The 7,129-nt window shown below is 41.6% G+C and overlaps 1 pseudogene; it reads left to right on the forward strand.

The window, feature by feature from the left end:
* The first annotated feature begins 6,494 nt into the window (after positions 1-6,494).
* On the forward strand, positions 6,495-7,123 carry LOC102747382 (hsc70-interacting protein pseudogene; annotated as a pseudogene).
* Positions 7,124-7,129: the final 6 nt, after the last annotated feature.

Consider the following 7,129-nt stretch of genomic DNA (forward strand, 5'->3'; position numbering starts at 1 on the left):
GTAATGGGAGAAGTGACAGACCCTTGACACTACCGTAGGATGGTACCATTATAATGAGAGAAACTATTGCTTGGAACCAGAACAGCTATATTCTTCTCTCAGCTTCCACAGTCCCCACACCCCTGGAGTACCATTTGAGACAGTGATGAACTGTGGTCTCAATTCCCTTATTAGCTGTAAGACCTAAAAATTATATGTGCAATTAAAAGGCAAAATGCTGATATTACTCACAGGAAGCCCTTTGTACATTAGCAAGGTACAAAAGTCTGCTGACACTTTGCAACGGAGATAGTCAGCAGGGCAGAAGATTAATAGAGCCTCATAAATTTGCAGGGTGAATACAGTGGATGGGGCAGAATAAGCATGTTGTGTTAGAGATAAATAAAGGGCATGGTCGGCTTGACAAAACATTTAACAAGGAACACAACCAGTCCTTCCACGCAATTTGCTTGGCTGGCATTAGTCCGTTTTATACAAGTACACGTAATTACCCCACAGCAGTTGCTGGACATGTTACAACGGCCTCCAGCATGACCACGAGAAGGGGCCCTGGGAAGCCACCAATTCTGATGAGTTACACATTAGGTCATGCTACCCCGTCCAGTTACTTTTCTCATTCAAAGACCTTGACAGCAACTGCAGCATCGCGCTCCTTGGCCACTGTTCTCCTGGGGTTCATGGGCTGCAATCTTATTTCTTTGTGGTCGAATCCCTTGAATGAAAACAAGGGAGAGTACTAAAATTCCAAAGCTAAACAGTACAGGGGAGACCCCGGAAAGCTACTGGTCATGATTATTTCTGGAATTTCTGTGATAGGAACCGGTTTTGTTTTTAAAAGGAGACATGTCTAATGAGTTAATTAAATTGAGCTCTAGCCACTCTTCTTGTGATTGCCAGCTTATGAAATGCAATCTGTTTTTGTATGATATGTTCATTAGATATAGGGGAACCTCAAAAGCCTTCGAATTTACTCTCTCTTTGAAATGATTCCCAAGGGAAGAAGCTTATTTTAATGCCAATATTTGAAAAGCGATGTGAAAATTCCTCTTGAGAGTAACCTGCCTTGCAAGGATTTTGCTGTTTCTTGGTTTCAGTAGAGCTTGTCTCCTCCCAAGCTGCAGATGGAGTGAGTGTTCATTGAACAAAGGCCTATACCCACTGTGTGCTATGCTCACCAAGCATGGGTCCGGTGCTGTGTGGAACATGAGGTAGCTGCAAAGGGAAATTGAGCTTCGAAGTAGCTAGTTGGGTCTGAGAACAAGGGTCACGTGGAGCTACAACTATCAAAACCAGCCTAAGACTTTCCCGTGTAAGAACATGGCCCCGAGGACTAGGAGATCACCAGGGATCTGTGCGGTGGCCGGTGAGAATAGTCTGTCTAAAGCAGAACACTATTCAAGTTTTAAGGAAATCATTTTAGGGAACTCGGTTTCCTACCCAACCTCTCAATCATTTGTGTTCGGGCCCTATATTGGAAGAGGAATCTGGTTGAAGAGAGGTCACCACGGTAGTGCTTTCCAAAAGTTTCCAGTGTAAGGACTATCCAAGGAACTTACTAACTATGCATATTTTTGGCTCTTCTGACTTAGCATGATCAGGATGGGCCAAGAAATCTGTATTTTTAATAACACGGTAATAATGATGTGGGTTGGCAGTCATGGGCATCTTGCAATAGGTTGTTAGGAGGCTAGCAGGCATTGGGGGAATTCCGAGGGGCTCGAAATCCTTTTGTTTCCTCTGATGGAGCTGGCAGATCTAGATAGATGGTGGTTCTCCCTGGGGGTCAGTTTGCTTGCCCTTTGGATTGAATAAGCCCCAATTTACTATAAGCTTTGTGTATGAGAAATAACAGGTTCTCTTTCCTCTCTCTGAAGGATATTATGGGACTTCACTCTGGGGAGGAGAGCACTGTCCATTCCAAGAAAAAACCCTACATACATGCATTAGGGTTGTGATTTGTATGAATTAGTGCTCTGTCTAAATTTAGGAGCTATACAAATGTCCTAGCATTAGAGAGTTTGGTCACTTAAGAATAAAAATGAGGTGCCTGTAAGGCCAATGAAGAAATAGACTATGATTTGAAAAAGTATTTACCTATTGATAAGATAATATTGTTTATGGTAAGGTCCCTCAACAAAAAGCTTATTTATTTATTTATTTATTTATTTATATATTTTTTAAGATTTTATTTATTTGATAGAGAGAGACAGCGAGAGAGGGAACACAAGCAGGAGGAGTGGGAGAGGGAGAAGCAGGCTTCCCGCTGAGCAGGGAGCCCGATGCGGGGCTCAATCCCAGGACCCTGGGATCATGACCTGAGCCGAAGGCAGACGCTTAACGACTGAGCCACCCAGGCGCCCCGACAAAAAGCTTTTTTAAAAAGGGGAATCTAGATATGGAAATCCAGTGAAACAGTTCTTTAGCCCCAAGTACATCTTTTATAATCCAGCAGACAAACTTTCCAGAACCTTCTTTTGCAGTGACAGAGAATTATTAGCCACGCTAGGCTCCCTGCTTAGAGATTCCTCCTCATACATACTCATAAGCATCCTCACCAGCTACCTGAGGGGTTGCTTTTCATAACATGATTTTCTTGACCGCGGTGGTCTAATAAAAGTAGCAAACACTTGGTTTTGTTTCTACCTCATATTTGTTTGTCCTTTTTTCTCCGAGGTGTGTTGGCACTGGGGGTAATCTGCTTAAATTTCTCGTCTTTGGACTATGACTTCTGGGTGGGCAGATCTGGATTTAGGAACTATTGCAACATAAATGTCAATGAGAACCCTTTAAGAGACCTTGGGTTGAAAATTTACCTTGGTGCCCTACTTAACAAGAACTATACTCTCATCTCAAACTTCCACGTTCTGTTATTAGTAAACAAGACTGCATTATTCGAAAATCTTTTTCCCCCCTCTCTTTTAAATTTATAAACTATATAATGCACCCTCACTAAGGGAATAGGCTTGCCACAGACTTATTGCGAGTCACGTTAAGGAACCATAGCCATTCTCATGTTTAAATAAGGTCCCTAATCATACTGAACATGGTTCACTGTGTCCTGGATCCTCTTGGCAAAAACCTCATCTAAAAATAACATGACATTCCATTTATAGGAGACTGGGCACTTGCTACTTCAAGATGAATGGCATTTCAAGATTCAAGTCCCTTGTTAACCCTCGTAATCTGCTGCAAATATAACCCTTTTGACCAAGTATTTGGAAGGAATAAAAATAAATCTCTCTTGACATTCAACCCCATAGAGATGAGGAACGTTTCTCTCGCTCTCTTTCTGTCTCTCTTGCGCAAGCACATACATGTACATATTGTAAATAGACTAAAACTACTTTTAATCAATAAATAGGGTTAAAGGTTGTGGTGAAAAAGTCAATAAAATTTGAGAAATTTAATGAACAAATAAAAGGAAATTATATATCATGTACCATATGACATGAAGCCTAAGCAATTTAGGCTTTAAAGAACAAAATAATTATTAGGTCAAAGCTTTTTTCTGTCATTGAGATCTGAAAGAGGTGAGTTTCATTGTTAACAATTTTAAGTGAATAATATAAAAATAACGGAATTTCATGTTTGGAACTGACCTTATGTAACATTATTTATCTCTCCCCCACTACTGTGAAGACGTCTTCTGAAACATTCCCCCAAAGTAGGTAATCCAACTTCTGTTTGGGCACCTCCAGTGATAGGGAGTTCACAAAACAGCCCCCACATTGTTAACAAGTCTGCCACAAATTCTTCCTTAGACTGGAGGGGTTTTGCACCAAATCCTTAGACTTGGAAAGATTATTGTGTGGAATTATGAAAGCTGTTTCTTTTGATTAAAAGCAAAGCCTCATGTGGTTGAGCACATGAAAGAATCATTCTTCCAAAGGGACGGACTTGGATCTATCATTGTGACCACATTTGGATATTGAACAGTCTTCTTCAACTCTTCAGCTCCCTCAAGATTATCTCCCTCCCTATCCCGGCCCCTTGCACTTTATGAGTAGTAGATATCAAACTTGATATTATAATTATTTATGAAATGTGTGTTTCTTTCAATATAATTCTTTAATGGTAAGGACTGCAATGTGTTCACTACAGAATCTAACATATTCATACATTCATTTAACAAAAAATTATTGAACACATCACTAGGCTCTGAGGTCATAAAGGAAAGTAGATCCTGCCCTCAAGAAAACAATCAAGCAACAATGATTATTATAGTACAAAGTAGTAAAGACTATGATGGCATGATCTACAGGTATGGGTGGGGATGTGGATAAATACTCATATAAATGTAAATGTAAATTAAATTCCATGGTGGGTTTTTTGAAGATGGACAAGACTAGATCATGTTTGATCACAGATTTCTTTTAATTTGGTCTACTTATTAATTTCTTGCAGGGAAATATCTCTCAGCATGCAGTCAGGAGAGGAAGGGCCAGAAGAGTAGGCAGAGTCCTGGAAATTAGGTATTTTTCTATGCTTCATATTTAACGCGAATCTGTCAGGTATTATTAAATGATTTTTTTGCAGGGATATAATGAGATAACTTTTGTACTTTCTGAAATAACATTCTGAGAGCTGCACTGAGAGTTGGTATTGTCTAGGAGAGAAGTGAGCAGCCATGAATTAAGGTGCCAAAGTGGGAATGGCTGGGAGGGAAGCGGTAGGGGAGATATTTAGGGGGAAGCCCTGGGCTTCAGTAACTGGGTGAGTGTGTCAGGGTGACTGGTGAGAGAGAAGCATGCCAGTGTTCTCATTTGAGGGGCTAGGAGGATATAGATGGTGTGAGCTGAAGTAGAGGCATGTTTGTAGGAGGTGAGCTAGCAAATTCCAGTTTGGGTCTGCTGAGTCTAAGGTATGTGTGTGTTGCCTAGGTAGAGAAGCCAGGCAAGCAGTTGAATAAATGTGCTCTATAGAATGGTTTAGGCTGGGAAGTGGATTTGGAAATCCAAAGTGGCAGCTGAAACCATGGGTTTGGATGAAGTCAAAGTGTTGGATGAGAGCAAAGTGTTCCAGGGGGGTGGGGGGACAGAATAGAGCTGAGAACAAAGATCTAAGGAAGTAAGGTTTAAACAGAAAGTGGAGAAAGAACTGCTTAATGTTGAGCACCAGCAAGGTAGGAGTGAAGTTGGGAAATAATAATGTCATAGAAGTTTTAATGGATGCACAAACTTAGGAATTCCTGCCTGTTTGTCCCATGGCTCCTTTCAAAGTAATTGTTTCTCAGAACTTCCTGCCTAGGGAAGCAGCCCTAGGTGGTTCATCATCTAGATACATAGATGAGTATGTACTGGGCCACATGTTTTTTCACCCAAGGCCAGCCAATTTATAGGTCAGCCTAAGTTCTAAAAGGAAGTCTTTTGTAAAAACCTTACTCAAATGGGTAAGTAATGGTCAAGAGGTAAGGAGGATTATCTTTCCCAGGAATCTGGGGTTATACAGAGAGAAGTAGTAGCAGGTGTTGTTATGGGTTGAATTTTGTCTCTCCACCCCCTCCCCCAGTTCATATGTTGAAGTTCTAAACCCCAGTACCTTATAATGTGACCCCATCTGGAAATAGAATCATTGCAAATGTAATTAGTTAAGATGGTGGTCTTATAATAAGGGGAAATTTGGATACAGGTACCATGTTAAGATGAAGGCAGACATCGAGGTGTTGCTTCTACAAGCCAAGAAACATCAAATATTAGCAGCAAACCACCAGAAGCTAAGAAGGAGGCATGGAACAGATTCTCCCCCATTGCCCTCAGAAAGAACCAACCCTGCTGACACCTTGATCCTAGACTTTTAGCTTCCAAAACTATGAGATACAAAATCTCTGTTGTTTAAGCCAGTTTGTGGCACTTGGTTATGGCAGCCCTAGCAAACAAGCAATAGATATAGGAGCTGACAAACACATAGACAGAAGGCAGGCTGCAGGGTCCATGAGGTAACCAAAACCATGTAGGAGCAGAAGTCATGAACTATGAATGGTGAGATGGTTGCTTAGAAACAGAAGGAGCTGTAAAAGCAGAATGGAATTTCTACTAGCTGAGCATGAGGGTAAGTGTCCATAGATTTCAGCTATTGAAGGGGAAAATGAGATGACCTAGTAAATTAGGGGCGAGTTAAGTCTTGAAACACATTCTGATCCCTAAGCAGTGTTCTAGTCTGAGACTCTACGATATATTGCTTTTCCTGTTCTTCTTAAGGGGCCTCATGTTTTTGTTTGTAACTCTGAAGTCAGATTATACAACCAGGAGTCTTACCTTCCTCATGACTAGGTATATTCTCTTTATGACCCACATGTATTAGGTATCTATTGTTGTGTAACAAATATCTCAAAATGTAATGCCTTAAAACAGCAAACATTTATTAGATTACAGTTTGTGTGGGTTAAGAATCTGGTTGCAGATTCTGCCTCGTGGCAGCCGCCCCCTTCCACACGATCACGCTGAGCTAGTACCCACGCCTGGAATCGGGCCGCAACCTCAGCCGTGCCTGCCCCCTGCCCATGGACCCCCGCAAAGTGAGCGAGGTTCGGGCTTTCGTGAAAATGTGTAAGCAGGATCCGAGCGTTCTGCACACCGAGGAAATGCGCTTCCTGCGGGAGTGGGTGGAGAGCATGGGGGGTAAAATACCCCCTGCCACTCATAAAACTGAATCAGAAGACAGTATCAAGGAAGAAAAAACAGATAGTAAGAAGGCGAAGGAAAACATAAAGACAGACGAACCATCAAGTGAGGAAAGTGATCTAGAAATTGACAATGAAGGTGTGATTGAACCAGATACTGATGCCTCTCAAGAAATGGGAGATGAAAATGTAGAGATAACCGAGGAAATGATGGACCAGGCAAATGATAAAAAAGTGGCTGCCATTGATGCCCTAAATGATGGTGAACTACAGAAAGCCGTTGACTTGTTCACAGATGCCATCAAACTGAATCCTCGCTTGGCCATTCAGTATGCCAAGAGAGCCGGTGTCTTCATCAAATTACAGAAGCCAAATGCTGCCATCTGAGGCTGTGACAGAGCTATTGAAATAAATCCTGATTCAGCTCAGCCTTATAAGTGGCGAGGGAAAGCACACAGACTTCTGGGCCATTGGGAAGAAGCAGCACATGATCTTGCCCTTGCTTGTAAA

The sequence above is a fragment of the Leptonychotes weddellii genome, chromosome 3, assembly GCF_054177405.1.
Source record: "Leptonychotes weddellii isolate Sample4059 chromosome 3, ASM5417740v2, whole genome shotgun sequence".
Taxonomy (NCBI): domain Eukaryota; kingdom Metazoa; phylum Chordata; class Mammalia; order Carnivora; family Phocidae; genus Leptonychotes; species Leptonychotes weddellii.